Raw genomic sequence first — 18,358 nt, forward strand, 5'->3', positions numbered from 1 at the left:
ACATGTTTAACACACTAGCAAATAAACTTGCAACTTGGAAATACAATTCAATTAGAATAATATTAAAATGTACTGTGCCTTTAAGAAGCACAGAAGATCTATGACAGTTGAAAATTAATAAATTGAAACAGTTATAGCCTCAATCCTTGTAAACAACACAACTTTAGCAAAGGTTTAATCCCATTAGCAAAGATAACAAATTCTGAAAGCAGGAAACAAATTACAGAATAAACGTTTTTTATCTCAGTCAAACTATAATTCTCACAGCTCTGCTGAGAGAAATTACCTCCCTCAAAATAAGTTTTGAAGACCCCTGAGCTCTGTAGAGATGAACCGGATCATGCAGGGAATACAATGAGTTGCTGACTGAAATAATTGATGCATAGAAAAAGCGCCAAAAAACGGCCCCTCCCCCTCACACACAGCAGTGAGGGAGAACAGAAACTGTCAGAAAAACAGATTAAGCAACTGCCAAGTGGAAAAATAGTGCCCAAACATTTATTCACACAGTACCTCAGCAAATGAAAACGATTTTACATTCCAGCAAAAACGTTAAACATAATCTCTAGTTATTAAACAGCTTTATGTATTTCTTACAGTGTAATTCTAGTGAAGTACCATTCCCCAGAATACTGAAGTGTAAAGTATACATACATGACATTATATCGGTATGGCAGGATTTTCTCATCAATTCCATTGTCAGAAAATAAAAACTGCTACATACCTCTATGCAGATTCATCTGCCCGCTGTCCCCTGATCTGAAGTTTACCTCACTCCTCAGATGGCCGAGAACAGCAATATGATCTTAACTACTCCGGCTAAAATCATAGCAAAACTCTGGTAGATTCTTCTTCAAACTCTGCCAGAGAGGTAATAACACACTCCGGTGCTATTTTAAAATAACAAACTTTTGATTGAAGATATAAAACTAAGTATAATCACCATAGTCCTCTCACACATCCTATCTAGTCGTTGGGTGCAAGAGAATGACTGGGAGTGACGTAGAGGGGAGGAGCTATATGCAGCTCTGCTGGGTGAATCCTCTTGCACTTCCTGTTGGGGAGGAGTAATATCCCAGAAGTAATGATGACCCGTGGACTGATCACACTTAACAGAAGAAAACATGATTTTCATGCAGGACAATGCTCCATCACACGCGTCCAAGTACTCCACAGCGTGGCTGGCAAGAAAGGGTATAAAAGAAGAAAATCTAATGACATGGCCTCCTTGTTCACCTGATCTGAACCCCATTGAGAACCTGTGGTCCATCATCAAATGTGAGATTTACAAGGAGGGAAAACAGTACACCTCTCTGAACAGTGTCTGGGAGGCTGTGGTTGCTGCTGCACGCAATGTTGATGGTGAACAGATCAAAACACTGACAGAATCCATGGATGGCAGGCTTTTGAGTGTCCTTGCAAAGAAAGGTGGCTATATTGGTCACTGATTTGTTTTTGTTTTGTTTTTGAATATCAGAAATGTATATTTGTGAATGTTGAGATGTTATATTGGTTTCACTGGTAAAAATAAATAATTGAAATGGGTATATATTTGTTTTTTGTTAAGTTGCCTAATAATTATGCACAGTAATAGTCACCTGCACACACAGATATCCCCCTAAAATAGCTATAACTAAAAACAAACTAAAAACTACTTCCAAAACTATTCAGCTTTGATATTAATGAGTTTTTTGGGTTAATTGAGAACATGGTTGTTGTTCAATAATAAAATTAATCCTCAAAAATACAACTTGCCTAATAATTCTGCACTCCCTGTATAACCAGCCCTCCTCTGGCTATACCCATGATCCAGTGTCACTACTGTGTCATTATATAGTGCTGGGTATTATTATACTGATGCAGATACCACTGATTCTATAACCAGCCCTCCTCTGGCTATACCCATGTGCCAGTGTCACTACTGTGGCATTATATAGTGCTGGGTGTTATTATACTGATGCAGATACTACTGATCCTACAACCAGCCCTCCTCTGGCTATACCCATGAGCCAGTGTCACTACTGTGTCATTATATAGCACTGGGTGTTATTATACTGATGCAGATACTACTGATCCTACAACCAGCCCTCCTCTGGCTATACCCATGTGCCAGTGTCACTACTGTGCCATTATATAGTGCTTGGTGTTATTATACTGATGCAGATACCACTGATTCTATAACCAGCCCTCCTCTGGCTATACCCATGTGCCAGTGTCACTACTGTGTCATTATATAGCTCTGGGTGTTATTATACTGATGCAGATACCACTGATTCTATAACCAGCCCTCCTCTGGCTATACGCAGGTGCCAGTGTCACTACTGTGTCATTGTATAGAGCTGGGTGTTATTATACAGATGCAGATACCACTGATTCTATAACCAGCCCTCCTCTGGCTATACGCATGTGCCAGTGTCACTACTGTGTCTTTGTATAGAGCCGGGTGTTATTATACAGATGCAGATACCACTGATTCTATAACCAGCCCTCCTCTGGCTATACGCATGTGCCAGTGTCACTACTGTGTCATTATATAGTGCTGGGTGTTATTTTACTCATGCAGATATCACTGATTCTATAACCAACCCTCCTCTGGCTATACCCATGTGCCAGTGTCACTACTGTACCATTATATAGTGCTTGGTGTTATTATACTGATGCAGATACTACTGATCCTACAACCAGTCCTCCTCTGGCTATACCCATGTGCCAGTGTCACTACTGTGTCATTATATAGTGCTGGGTGTTATTATACAGATGCAGATACCACTGACCATATAACCAGCCCTCCTCTGTCTATACGCATGTGCCAGTGTCACTACTGTGTCATTATATAGTGTTTGGTGTTACTATACTGATGCAGATACCACTGATTCTATAACCAGCCCTCCTCTGGCTATACCCATGTGCCAGTGTCACTACTGTGTCATTATATAGGGCTGGGTACTATACTGATGCAGATACCACTGATTCTATAACCAGTCCTCCTCTGGCTATACCCATGTGCCAGTTTCACTACTGTGTCATTATATAGTGCTGGGTGTTATTATACTGATGCAGATACCACTGATTCTATAACCAGCCCTCCTCTGGCTATACCCATGTGCCAGTGTCACTACTGTGCCATTATATAGTGCTTGGTGTTATTATACTGATGCAGATACTACTGATCCTACAACCAGTCCTCCTCTGGCTATACCCATGTGCCAGTGTCACTACTGTGTCATTATATAGTGCTGGGTGTTATTATACAGATGCAGATACCACTGACCCTATAACCAGTCCTCCTCTGTCTATACGCATGTGCCAGTGTCACTACTGTGTGATTATATAGTGCTGGGTGTTATGATACTGATACAGATACCACTGATCCTATAACCAGTCCTCCTCTGGCTATACCCATGTGCCAGTGTAACTACTGTGTCTTTGTATAGAGCTGGGTATTATTATACTGATGCAGATACCACTGATTCTATAACCAGCCCTCCTCTCGCTATACTCATGTGCCAGTGTCACTACTGTGTCATTATATAGTGTTTGGTGTTATTATACTGATGCAGATACCACTGATCCTATAACCAGTCCTCCTCTGGCTATACCCATGTGCCAGTGTCACTACTGTGTCATTATATAGTGCTGGGTGTTATGATACTGATGCAGATACCACTGATTCTATAACCAGCCCTCCTCTGGCTATACCCATGTGCCAGTGTCACTACTGTGTCATTATATAGCTCTGGGTGTTATTATACTGATGCAGATACCACTGATTCTATAACCAGCCCTCCTCTGGCTATACGCAGGTGCCAGTGTCACTACTGTGTCTTTGTATAGAGCTGGGTATTATTATACTGATGCAGATACCACTGATTCTATAACCAGCCCTCCTCTGGCTATACCCATGAGCCAGTGTCACTACTGTGTCATTATATATTGCTGGGTGTTATTATACTGATGCAGATACCACTGATTCTATAACCAGTCCTCCTCTGGCTATACCCATGTGCCAGTGTCACTACTGTGTCTTTGTATAGAGCTGGGTATTATTATACTGATGCAGATACCACTGATTCTATAACCAGCCCTCCTCTGGCTATACCCATGTGCCAGTGTCACTACTGTGTCAGCGCTGGGTGTTATGATACTGATGCAGATACCACTGATCCTATAACCAGTCCTCCTCTGGCTATACCCATGTGCCAGTGTCACTACTGTGTCATTATATCGCTGGGTATTATTATACTGATGCAGATACCACTGATTCTATAACCAGCCCTCCTCTGGCTATACCCATGTGCCAGTGTCACTACTGTGTCATTATATAGTGCTGGGTGTTACTATACTGATGCAGATACTACTGATTCTATAACCAGCCCTCCTCTGGCTATACCCATGTGCCAGTGTTACTACTGTGTCATTATATAGTGCTGGGTGTTATTTTACTGATGCAGATACCACTGATCCTATAACTAGCCCTTGTCTGGCTATACCCATGTGCCAGTGTCACTACTGTATCATTATATAGAGCTGGGTGTTATTATACTAATGCAGATACCACTGATTCTATAACCAGCCCTCCTCTAGCTATACGCATGTGCCAGTGTCACTACTGTATCATTATATAGTGCTGGGTGTTATTATACTGATGCAGATACCACTGATTCTACAACCAGCCCTCCTCTGGCTATACCCATGTGCCAGTGTCACTACTGTGTCATTATATAGCGCTGGGTGTTATTATACTGATGCAGATACTACTGACCCTATAACTAGCCCTTGTCTGGCTATATCCATGAGCCAGTGTCACTACTGTGTCTTTGTATAGTGCTGGGTGTTATTATACAGATGCAGATACCACTGATTCTATAACCAGCCCTCCTCTAGCTATACGCAGGTGCCAGTGTCACTACTGTGTCTTTGTATAGAGCTGGGTGTTATTATACTGATGCAGATACCACTGATTCTATAACCAGCCCTCCTCTAGCTATACCCATGTGCCAGTGTCACTACTGTGTCATTATATAGTGCTGGGTGTTATTATACAGATGCAGATACCACTGATTCTATAACCAGCCCTCCTCTGTCTATACCCATGTGCCAGTGTCACTACTGTGTCATTATATAGCGCTGGGTGTTATTATACTGATGCAGATACTACTGACCCTATAACTAGCCCCTGTCTGGCTATATCCATGTGCCAGTGTCACTACTGTGTCTTTGTATAGTGCTGGGTATTATTATACAGATGCACATACCACTGATTCTATAACCAGCCCTCCTCTAGCTATACGCAGATGCCAGTGTCACTACTGTGTCATTATATAGTGCTGGGTGTTATTATACAGATGCAGATACCACTGATTCTATAACCAGCCCTCCTCTAGCTATACCCATGAGCCAGTGTCACTACTGTGTCATTATATAGCTCTGGGTGTTATTATACTGATGCAGATAGCACTGATTCTATAACCAGCCCTCCTCTAGCTACACCCATGAGCCAGTGTCACTACTGTGTCTTTGTATAGAGCCGGGTGTTATTATACAGATGCAGATACACATCCAGTATTTCACTCAGGCTTTATTTATTCCATAACTTATCACCCAATATCGCTAGCACTAGTCTCTTGACAAGCCACTAACTTTATTCACACTACATTTTTTTCATATTTTCTTCATATTATTTATTCAGAAAGAAAAGATATACTAAGGTTGTGGCGGACACTGCAAGGGCTAGTTATGGACGCCAGTGCCCATGTACGGACACCTTGCCTATCCCTGGTAGGAGCACTTTATGGCAGCAGTTTTGCAAGAATGTTATCCATTTGCAAGAGCACTAGATGGCAGCAGTTTTACAAGAATCTTATCCATTTGCAAGAGCACTAGATAGCAGCAGTTTTACAAGAATGTTATCCATTTGCAAGAGCACTAGATGGCAGCAGTTTTACAAGAATGTTATCCATTTACAAGAGCACTAGATGGCAGCAGTTTTACAAGAATGTTATCCATTTGCAAGAGCACTAGATGGCAGCAGTTTTGCAAGAATGTTATCCATTTGCAAGAGCACTAGATGGCAGCAGTTTTACAAGAATCTTATCCATTTGCAAGAGCACTAGATAGCAGCAGTTTTACAAGAATGTTATCCATTTGTATGAGCACTAGATGGCAGCAGTTTTACAAGAATGTTATCCATTTGCAAGAGCACTAGATGGCAGCAGTTTTACAAGAATGTTATCCATTTGCAAGAGCACTAGATGGCAGCAGTTTTACAAGAATGTTATCCATTTGCAAGAGCACTAGATGGCAGCAGTTTTACAAGAATGTTATCCATTTGCAAGAGCACTAGATAGCAGCAGTTTTGCTAGAATGTTATCCATTTGCAAGAGCACTAGATGGCAGCAGTTTTACAAGAATGTTATCCATTTGCAAGAGCACTAGATGACAGCAGTTTTACAAGAATGTTATCCATTTGCAAGAGCACTAGATGGCAGCAGTTTTACAAGAATGTTATCCATTTGCAAGAGCACTAGATGGCAGCAGTTTTACAAGAATGTTATCCATTTACAAGAGCACTAGATGGCAGCAGTTTTACAAGAATGTTATCCATTTGCAAGAGCACTAGATGGCAGCACTTCAACAAAAACATTTTGATAAAAGAAGGAAATTTGAAACTTTAAAAAAAAAAAAAAAAATGAATGCTCTGTCTGAATCACCAAATATTTTTTTTAGGGTTTTATATCCCTTTAACACAGTCCCATAAGCCCCTTCCAAATTCCAATCCATAACAATATGCATGTTAAGTACTATATTACACATAATAGATGGCCTTGGACAACACTAACTCGTTAGTTAACATAGGGATGCCCAAACTCCCAAAGACCTTAACATTTAACACCTCTTTGTGTACAAGTATGTTTGTCACACACTCCCTATAGAAACCAAAAAGCACATTCTGTAACCAGCAATTTTGCAAATCATTTTAGATGGTTTCGGCTATTTGCAACAGATTTTGCTTTTTCTATTGGTCTCTTGGGCTTGTGGGCAAAGCACAATTTTTACACAAACATAAGGGATCTTTAATGTTTAATTTTTCAATCTGTATTAACACTTCTAACCCTTGGGAAATAAACGTTCCCAACAATCAAACTCCAAATTGCTTGGCAGATTTTCAAAGATATCTAATATTAACATATCACTGTAAAAATCTGGTAGTATGATGATTAGTTCATGCAAGTTACCAAAAGGCTGAAGGGATTGTTATACAATTTGGTATATTTAAAAAAGCAGCCCAGTTATTGTCTGTAAAAGTATGATTATTAAAGGGACAGTGTACTCTAAATTCTGCCCCTTTAATTTGTTCCCAATGATCCATTTTACCTGGTAGAGTGTATTAAATTATTTACAAATAGCTTTTTTACCTTTATAGTAGCATTTTAAATAGCTGCTTTTGCCTGTGGTATCCCTACCTATACTAAACGTTTCTATACTTAATTATTGGCTATAGCAAAGCTGTGTAAACATAGCCAGCAGAAGAAATTACACTCCCAGTGGGAGGTAAGAGAGATAAGTAATAAAATGTTAATTTCAATTGTTCTCGCAAAGTATTGGGCTTTGGTATACAGAGATAGTATAAAGAAGCATGTGTGTGTACAGAAAGTGATAAAGGACTAGATTACGAGTGACACACTTTTTATCAAACCCGCGTTAACTCCACAAGAAGTAAACTTTTTGTTTGAGTTGGGTAGCGCACGTATTACAAATTGAATGTAATAAGTATTTGCATGAGCTCTAACCTGACGCGCACAAAAAGCCGAACTTGGAATATGACTGTCGTGTTAACATATTCCCCCATAGACTTCAATGGAGTGTGAATAGTGGAAAGAACCTAACACCCGTGTTTTCTTTACGTGTGCTAATCCGACATGAAATATATATATATATATATATATTTTACAAAACAACATCATATATATATATATATATAGAAATATGTATTTAAAAATAAATAGAACATATTCTGCTATGTGAAGAACATTGGATTGTAAAATAATATATATATATATATATATATATATATATACACACACTTACATATAGGTATAGATAAATACAGATATATATAGGAATATCTATTTAAAAAAACTTAGACCATATTCCCCTATGTAAAGAACTATGTGAAAGATTTACACTACATACACAGAATAATGCTTTATTAACCCCTTAATGACAACAGTACTTTTCCATTTTCTGTCCGTTTGGGATAAAGGCTATTTTTACATTTTTGTGGTGTTTGTGTTTAGCTGTAATTTTCCTCTTACTCATTTACTTTACCCACACATATTATATACCGTTTTTCTTTCATGTAATTAGCAAGAGTCCATGAGCTAGTGACGTATGGGATATACATTCCTACCAGGAGGGGCAAAGTTTCCCAAACCTCAAAATGCCTATAAATACACCCCTCACCACACCCACAAATCAGTTTTACAAACTTTGCCTCCTATGGAGGTGGTGAAGTAAGTTTGTGCTAGATTTTACATTGATATGCGCTCCGCAGCAGGTTGGAGCCCGGTTTTCCTCTCAGCGTGCAGTGAATGTCAGAGGGATGTGAGGAGAGTATTGCCTATTTGAATTCAATGATCTCCTTCTACGGGGTCTATTTCATAGGTTCTCTGTTATCGGTCGTAGAGATTCATCTCTTACCTCCCTTTTCAGATCGACGATATACTCTTATATACCATTACCTCTACTGATTCTCGTTTCAGTACTGGTTTGGCTTTCTACAACATGTAGATGAGTGTCCTGGGGTAAGTAAGTCTTATTTTCTGTGACACTCTAAGCTATGGTTGGGCACTTTATTATAAAGTTCTAAATATATGTATTCAAACATTTATTTGCCTTGACTCAGGATGTTCAACATTCCTTATTTCAGACAGTCAGTTTCATATTTGGGATAATGCATATGAATAAATCAATTTTTTTCTTACCTTAAAATTTGACTTTTTCCCTGTGGGCTGTTAGGCTCGCGGGGGCTGAAAATGCTTCATTTTATTGCGTCATTCTTGGCGCGGACTTTTTTGGCGCAAATTTTTTTTTTCTGTTTCCGGCGTCATACGTGTCGCCGGAAGTTGCGTCATTTTTGACGTTCTTTTGCGCCAAAAGTGTCGGCGTTCCGGATGTGGCGTCATTTTTGGCGCCAAAAGCATTTAGGCGCCAAATAATGTGGGCATCATTTTTGGCGCTAAAAAAATATGGGCGTCACTATTGTCTCCACATTATTTAAGTCTCATTATTTATTGCTTCTGGTTGCTAGAAGCTTGTTCACTGGCATTTTTTTCCCCATTCCTGAAACTGTCATTTAAGGAATTTGATCAATTTTGCTTTATATGTTGTTTTTTCTATTACATATTGCAAGATGTCCCACGCTGAAACTGAGTCAGAAGATACTTCTGGAAAATCGCTGCCTGGTGCTGGAGCTACCAAAGCTAAGTGTATCTGCTGTAAACTTATGGTATCTGTTCCTCCAGCTGTTGTTTGTACTGTTTGTCATGACAACCTTGTTAATGCAGATAATATTTCCTTTAGTACTGTTACATTACCTGTTGCTGTTCCGTCAACATCTAATACTCAGAGTGTTCCTGATAACATAAGAGATTTTGTTTCTAAATCCATTAAGAAGGCTATGTCTGTTATTCCTCCTTCTAGTAAACGTAAAAAGTCTTTTAAAACTTCTCATTTTTCAGATGAATTTTTAAATGAACATCATCGTTCTGATTCTGATAATGGTTCTTCTGGTTCAGAGGATTCTGTCTCAGAGGTTGATGCTGATAAATCTTCATATTTATTTAAAATGGAATTTATTCGTTCTTTACTTAAAGAAGTCCTAATTGCATTAGAAATTTAGGATTCTGGTCCTCTTGATACTAAATCTAAACGTTTAGATAAGGTTTTTAAATCTCCTGTAGTTATTCCAGAAGTTTTTCCTGTCCCTAGTGCTATTTCTGAAGTAATTTCCAGGGAATGGAATAATTTGGGTAATTAATTTACTCCTTCTAAACGTTTTAAGCAATTATATCCTGTGCCATCTGACAGATTAGAGTTTTGGGACAAAATCCCTAAGGTTGATGGGGCTGTCTCTACTCTTGCTAAGCGTACTACTATTCCTACGGCAGATGGTACTTCCTTTAAGGATCCTTTAGATAGGAAAATTGAATCCTTTCTAAGAAAAGCTTACTTGTGTTCAGGTAATCTTCTTAGACCTGCTATATCCTTAGCGGATGTTGCGGCAGCTTCAACTTTTTGGTTAGAAGCTTTAGCGCAACAAGTAACAGATCATAATTCTCATAGCATTATTATTATTCTTCAACATGCTAATAATTTTATTTGTGATGCCATCTTTGATATCATTAGAGTTGATGTCAGGTATATGTCTCTAGCTATTTTAGCTAGAAGAGCTTTATGGCTTAAAACTTGGAATGCTGATATGTCTTCTAAGTCTACTCTGCTTTCCCTTTCTTTCCAGGGTAATAAATTGTTTGGTTCTCAGTTGGATTCTATTATCTCAACTGTTACTGGAGGGAAAGGAACTTTTTTACCACAGGATAAAAAATCTAAAGGTAAATTTAGGTCTAATAATCATTTTCTTTCCTTTCGTCACAACAAGGAACAAAAACCTGATCCTTCATCCTCAGGAGCGGTATCAGTTTGGAAACCATCTCCAGTCTGGAATAAATCCAAGCCTTTTAGAAAATCAAAGCCAGCTCCTAAGTCCACATGAAGGTGCGGCCCTCATTCCAGCTCAGCTGGTAGGGGGCAGATTACGTTTTTTCAAAGAAATTTGGATCAATTCCGTTCACAATCTTTGGATTCAGAACATTGTTTCAGAAGGGTACAGAATTGGCTTCAAGATAAGGCCTCCTGCAAAGAGATTTTTTCTTTCCCGTGTCCCAGTAAACCCAGCGAAGGCTCAAGCATTTCTGAAATGTGTTTCAGATCTAGAGTTGGCTGGAGTAATTATGCCAGTTCCAGTTCTGGAACAGGGACTGGGGTTTTATTCAAATCTCTTCATTGTACCAAAGAAGCAGAATTCCTTCAGACCAGTTCTGGATCTAAAAATATTGAATCGTTATGTAAGGATACCAACATTCAAAATGGTAACTATAAGGACTATCCTGCCTTTTGTTCAGCAAGGGCATTATATGTCTACAATAGATTTACAGGATGCATATCTGCATATTCCGATTCATCCAGATCACTATCAGTTTCTGAGATTCTCTTTCCTAGACAAACATTACCAGTTTGTGGCTCTGCCGTTTGGCCTAGCTACAGCTCCAAGAATTTTTACGAAGGTTCTCGGTGCCCTTCTGTCTGTAATCAGAGAACAGGGTATTGTGGTATTTCCTTATTTGGACGATATCTTGGTACTTGCTCAGTCTTCACATTTAGCAGAATCTCATACGAATCGACTTGTGTTGTTTCTTCAACATCATGGTTGGAGGATCAATTTACCAAAAAGTTCATTGATTCCTCAGACACAAGTAACCATTTTAGGTTTCCAGATAGATTCAGTGTCCATGACTCTATCTTTGACAGACAAGAGACGTCTAAAATTGATATCAGCTTGTCGAAACCTTCAGTCACAATCATTCCCTTCGGTAGCCTTATACATGGAAATTCTAGGTCTTATGACTGCTGCATCGGACGCGATCCCCTTTGCTCGTTTTCACATGCGGCCTCTTCAGCTCTGTATGCTGAACCAGTGGTGCAGGGATTACACAAAGATATCTCAATTAATATCTTTAAAACCGATTGTACGACACTCTCTGATGTGGTGGACAGATCACCATCGTTTAGTTCAGGGGGCTTCTTTTGTTCTTCCGACCTGGACTGTAATTTCAACAGATGCAAGTCTTACAGGTTGGGGAGCTGTGTGGGGTCTCTGACAGCACAAGGGGTTTGGGAATCTCAGAAGGTGAGATTACCGATCAATATTTTGGAACTCCGTGCAATTTTCAGAGCTCTTCAGTCTTGGCCTCTTCTAAAGAGAGAATCGTTCATTTGTTTTCAGACAGACAATGTCACAACTGTGGCATACATCAATCATCAAGGAGGGACTCACAGTCCTCTGGCTATGAAAGAAGTATCTCGAATTCTGGTATGGGCGGAATCCAGCTCCTGTCTAGTTTCTGCGGTTCATATCCCAGGTATAGACAATTGGGAAGCGGATTATCTCAGTCGCCAAACGTTACATCCGGGCGAATGGTCTCTTCACCCAGAGGTATTTCTTCAGATTGTTCAAATCTGGGGTCTTCCAGAAATAGATCTGATGGCTTCTCATCTAAACAAGAAACTTCCCAGGTATCTGTCCAGATCCAGGGATCCTCAAGCGGAAGCAGTGGATGCGTTGTCACTTCCTTGGAAGTATCATCCTGCCTATATCTTTCCGCCTCTAGTTCTTCTTCCAAGAGTAATCTCCAAGATTCTGAAGGAATGCTCGTTTGTTCTGCTGGTGGCTCCAGCATGGCCTCACAGGTTTTGGTATGCGGATCTTGTCCGGATGGCCTCTTGCCAACCGTGGACTCTTCCGTTAAGACCAGACCTTCTGTCACAAGGTCCTTTATTCCATCAGGATCTCAAATCCTTAAATTTAAAGGTATGGAGATTGAACGCTTGATTCTTAGTCAAAGAGGTTTCTCTGACTCTGTGATTAATACTATGTTACAGGCTCGTAAATCCGTATCTAGGGAGATATATTATAGAGTCTGGAAGACTTATATTTCTTGGTGTCTTTCTCATCTTTTTTCCTGGCATTCTTTTAGAATTCCGAGAATTTTACAGTTTCTTCAGGATGGTTTGGACAAAGGTTTGTCTGCAAGTTCCTTGAAAGGACAAATCTCTGCTCTTTCTGTTCTTTTTCACAGAAAGATTGCTAATCTTCCTGATATTCATTGTTTTGTACAAGCTTTGGTTCATATAAAACCTGTCATTAAGTCAATTTCTCCTCCTTGGAGTTTGAATTTGGTTCTGGGGGCTCTTCAAGCTCCTCCGTTTGAACCTATGCATTCTTTGGACATTAAATTACTTTCTTGGAAAGTTTTGTTCCTTTTGGCCATCTCTTCTGCCAGAAGAGTTTCTGAATTATCTGCTCTTTCTTGTGAGTCTCCTTTTCTGATTTTTCATCAGGATAAGGCGGTGTTGCGAACTTCTTTTAAATTTTTACCTAAGGTTGTGAATTCTAACAACATTAGTAGAGAAATTGTGGTTCCTTCATTATGTCCTAATCCTAAGAATTCTAAGGATAAATCATTGCATTCTTTGGATGTAGTTAGAGCTTTGAAATATTATGTTGAAGCTACTAAGAATTTCCGAAAGACTTCTAGTCTATTTGTTATCTTTTCCGGTTCTAGGAAAGGTCAGAAGGCTTCTGCCATTTCTTTGGCATCTTGGTTGAAATCTTTAATTCATCATGCTTATGTCGAGTCGGGTAAAACTCTGCCTCAAAGGATTACAGCTCATTCTACTAGGTCAATTTCTACTTCCTGGGCGTTTAGGAATGAAGCTTCGGTTGATCAGATTTGCAAAGCAGCAACTTGGTCTTCTTTGCATACTTTTACTAAATTCTATCATTTTGATGTGTTTTCTTCTTCTGAAGCAGTTTTTGGTAGAAAAGTACTTCAGGCAGCTGTTTCAGTTTGATTCTTCTGCTTATAATTTCAGTTTTATAAGATTTAAACTTTGTTTTGGGTGTGGATTATTTTCAGCGGAATTGGCTGTCTTTATTTTATCCCTCCCTCTCTAGTGACTTGCGTGGAAGATCCACATCTTGGGTAGTCATTATCCCATACGTCACTAGCTCATGGACTCTTGCTAATTACATGAAAGAAAACATAATTTATGTAAGAACTTACCTGATAAATTAATTTCTTTCATATTAGCAAGAGTCCATGAGGCCCACCCTTTTTTTGTGGTGGTTATGATTTTTTTGTATAAAGCACAATTATTCCAATTCCTTATATTTATGCTTCGCACTTTTTTCTTATCACCCCACTTCTTGGCTATTCGTTAAACTGATTTGTGGGTGTGGTGAGGGGTGTATTTATAGGCATTTTGAGGTTTGGGAAACTTTGCCCCTCCTGGTAGGAATGTATATCCTATACATCACTAGCTCATGGACTCTTGCTAATATGAAATAAATGAATTTATCAGGTAAGTTCTTACATAAATTATGTTTTCTCACCATTAAATGGACTTTCTAAAGATACCATTATTTTCATCATATCTTATAATTTACTATAAAAAAATATATAAAAAATGAGGAAACAATGGGAAAAAACACTTTTTCTAACTTTTAGCCCCAAAATCTGTTACACATCTGCAACCACCAAAAAACACCAATGCTAAATAGTTTCTAAATTTTGTCCTGAGTTTAGAAATACCCAATGTTTACATGTTCTTTGTTTTTTTTTTGCAAGTTATAGGACAATAAATACAAGTAACACTTAGCTATTTCCAAACCACTTTTTTTTCAAAATTAGCGCTAGTTACATTGGGACACTGATATCTTTCAGGAATCCCTGAATATCCCTTGACATGAATATATATTTTTTTAGAAGACATCCCAAAGTATTGATCTAGGCCCATTTTGGTATATTTCATGCCACCATTTCACCGCCAAATGCGATCAAATACAAAAAATCGTTCACTTTTTAACAAACTTTCGGTTTCTCACTGAAATTATTTACAAACAGCTTGTGCAATTATGGCATAAATGGTTGTAAATGCTTCTCTGGGATCCCCTTTGTTCAGAAATAGCAGACATATATGGCTTTGGCATTGCTTTTTGGTAATTAGAAGGCCGCTAAATGCCACTGCGCACATACGTGTATTATGCCCAGCAGTGAAGGGGTTAATTAGGGAGCATGTAGGGAGCTTTTTAGGGTAATTTTAGCTTTAGTGTAGTAAACAACCCAAAGTATTGATCTAGGCTCATTTTGGTATATTTCATGCCACCATTTCACCGCCAAATACGTTCAAATAAACAATTTTTTTTTACATTTTTCACAATTTTAGGTTTCTCACTGAAATTATTTACACACAGCTTGCTTGTGCAATTATGGCAAAAATTGTTGTAAATGCTTCTCTGGGATCCCCTTTGTTCAGAAATAGCAGACTTATATGGCTTTAGCGTTGCTTTTTGATGATTCAAAGGCCACTAAATGCTGCTGCGCATAACACGTGTATTATGGCTAGCAGTAAAGGGGTTAATTAGGTAGCTTGTAGGGAGCTTGCAGGGTTAATTTAAGCTTTAGTGTAGAGATCAGCCTCCCACCTGAAACATCAGACCCCCTGATCCCTCCCAAACAGCTCTCTTCCCTCCCCCACCCCACAATTGTTCCCGCCATCTTAAGTACTGGCAGAAAGTCTGCCAGTACTAAAATAAAAGTTATATTTGGGGGTTTTTGTTTGTTTTTTTAAAGCATATTTACATATGCTGCTGTGTAGAATCCCCCCTTAGCCCCCAACCTCACGGATCCCCCATCAAACAGTTCTCTAATCCTCCCCCTCTAGCTTAATGGGCGCCATCTTGGGTACTAGCAGCTGTCAGCCAGTACCCAGTTTAGTAAAAAAAAATATGCTTTCATTATTTGTTTGCCATTTTCTGTAGTGTAGCTCCCCCCCAGTCCCAGAACTCTTCGATTGTTTTATAAATAAAAAATACCCCCCTTTTCTCCCAATTTTTTATTAAACTTTGTCGTGTAGCGGTTCCCACAAGCTCCGTGCATGCCGCCGCCCCCCCTTGCATGCGCGCATGTCCGTGCGCGCCCCTGACACTCCCGTCTCCGATCCCACCCCCTCCACATCACAGGCCCATTGCAGGCCGCCCACCCTCCTCCCTGCTTTGCTAAACGATGCTCCGGTGCAGAGAGGGCAACAGAGTGGCTCTCTCTGCATCGGAGGCTTGTAAAGGGGTATTGCAGGATGCCTCCATATCGAGGCATCACTGCAATACCCTCAGAGCTGCTGGAAGCAATCGCTTCCAGCACTCTGTTAGACAACTGACGTACCAGGTACGTCTATTGTCATTAACTGCTTGTTAATGCATGACGTACCTGGTACGTCAGTTGTCATTAAGGGGTTAAATATGAATATTGCATAAATATGATTTTACATGATTTCAGTTATTTGACTGCAAAGGGCTCCAATGCACACAAACATATATATATATATCTATATGTGTGAACATATGTATTTATGTGTTTATACGTGTACACATGTCTGTAAATACATACATACACATATAAATATATACATATTTATTTATATACATACATATACATATTTAGATGCATAAGTATGTATCTTTATGTTAAAGACCTTTGCCTGCCTTTTTTTTCTAACACGAGACCTCATATCTTTGAGTCCTTCTAACTTTTTATGCATTTTTTTTAAAATTATTTTTATTAATCGCCCCTCTAACTCTACTCCAGTTTCTAATTTTTCTATCACTGTTGGCGGCACCACTATCTCCCCATCACCCCAAGTCTGATGCCTCGGAGTCATGCTTGACTCAAATCTGTCCTTCATTCCCTACATCCAACTGCTCTCTTTATCCTGCCGCAACCACCTACGCAATATCTCCAAAATTCTAGTTTCTGAGTGCTGGAACTACTAAACCGCTAATCCACTCCCTGGTAATTTCCCGACTTTACTACTGTAACAACTTCCTAACTGGACTCCCTCTCTCCCCTCCAATCCATCCTAAATGCATCTGCCAGGCTAATCCACCTCTCTCGACGCTCTGTTTCTGCTGCACCTCTCTGTGAGTCCCTTCAGTGGCTCCCCATTCACAGCAGAGTTAAATTCAAAATTCTCACCCTGACCTACAAAGCCCTCACTAATGCTGCCCCACCCTACCTGTCCTCACTCATCAATAAATATACTCCTGCCCACCCCCTAAGATCCAACAATGACTTGCTTCTTGCGTCCTCTACCATCACCTCCTCTCATGCTAGGCTACAGGACTTCTCTCGTGTGGCACCAACCCTCTGGTACGCATTTCCTAGAGCTGCCAGACATGCCCCTAACTTCTCCTTTAAACGTTCCCTAAAGACCTTTCTGTTCAGGGAAGCTTATCACCCGACTTATTAACAAACTAACTTCACTTAACTAAAAGTTGCCCTCTATCTCCTCACTAATATCATTCTCACCTCCTGTTTCCCATCCTCCTACCCATCTAGATTGTAAGTTCCCACGGAAATAGGGCCCTCAATTCCCCCTGTATTTGTCTTTTATCGTATTGTTTCTCCATTGTACTGTTATCCTTGTACCCATGGACAGCGTAGCTGAATCTGTTGTCGCTTTATAAATAAAGAATAATAATAATAATTAAGGTTCAATGGAAACTTATAGACAATATAGAGTCAGCGATTGGCATACAGTGAGGAGTTTCAGAGTAACAATAAATCTTTACATAAGATAAATCAGAACAGATATGAAGTACATATTCATATGACAAGTGTACTCATGGTGAACCTTATGTTTTTTAAAGGATAGCAACATATTCCCTATATAGTATCTAGCTACATTTGTGCTATTAACCCCTTAAGGACAAGGCCATTTTTCAATTTCTTTCCCTTAAGGACCAGGGCTATTTTTACATTTCTGCAGTGTTTGTGTTTAGCTGTAGTTTTCCTTTTACTCATTTACTGTACCCACACATATTATATACCATTTTTCTCGTCATTAAATGGACTTTCTAAAGATACCATTATTTTCATCATATCTTATAATTTACCATAAAAAAATATAAAATATGATGAAAAAAAAACAAAAAAACCCCCCACACTTTTCCTAACTTTGACCCCCAACATCTGTTACACATAGGGTTGCCAGGTGTCCGTTATTAGACCGAACTGTCCGGTATTTCAGGCTTTTGCCCGGTAATTTAATTTTAGACTAGGTAATTTTTCTTTAGAATTTTTTTACTAAATTCTGCAGCCCGTGTCAACTCAGGATCTGCTCAGCTGTTCAGCTGATCGGATTATATATCATCATCCTGACAGTGTGCGGAGCCAGAGTTGCGGTCGGACCCTCTACACGCTGCCTGCCTGCCACCCATCTGTGAGATCTGCCTGTGTAAATTGTAACTGTCTTCTGACTGTGTGTGTCTTTTTCTATGCAACAAGACCCTACCACGCTTTGACCCCCCCTATCATTTTGGCTGTCTAGTATTTTTTTTTAAGGAAAGCTGGCAACCCTAGTTGCACATCTACAACCACCAAAAAACAGTTTCTAAATTTTGTCCTGAGTTTAGAAATACCCAATGTTTACATGTTCTTTGCTTTTTTTTCAAGTTATAGGG

General features: G+C 39.4%; 1 protein-coding gene across 3 annotated transcripts in view; it reads right to left on the bottom strand.

Moving 5' to 3' along the window:
• Positions 1-18,358, bottom strand: part of CACNB1 (calcium voltage-gated channel auxiliary subunit beta 1) — a 163,684-nt gene that overhangs the window by 14,006 nt on the left and 131,320 nt on the right. The gene's annotated exons all lie outside the window — the stretch shown is intronic.

This window comes from Bombina bombina, chromosome 1, assembly GCF_027579735.1.
Source record: "Bombina bombina isolate aBomBom1 chromosome 1, aBomBom1.pri, whole genome shotgun sequence".
NCBI lineage: Eukaryota > Metazoa > Chordata > Amphibia > Anura > Bombinatoridae > Bombina > Bombina bombina.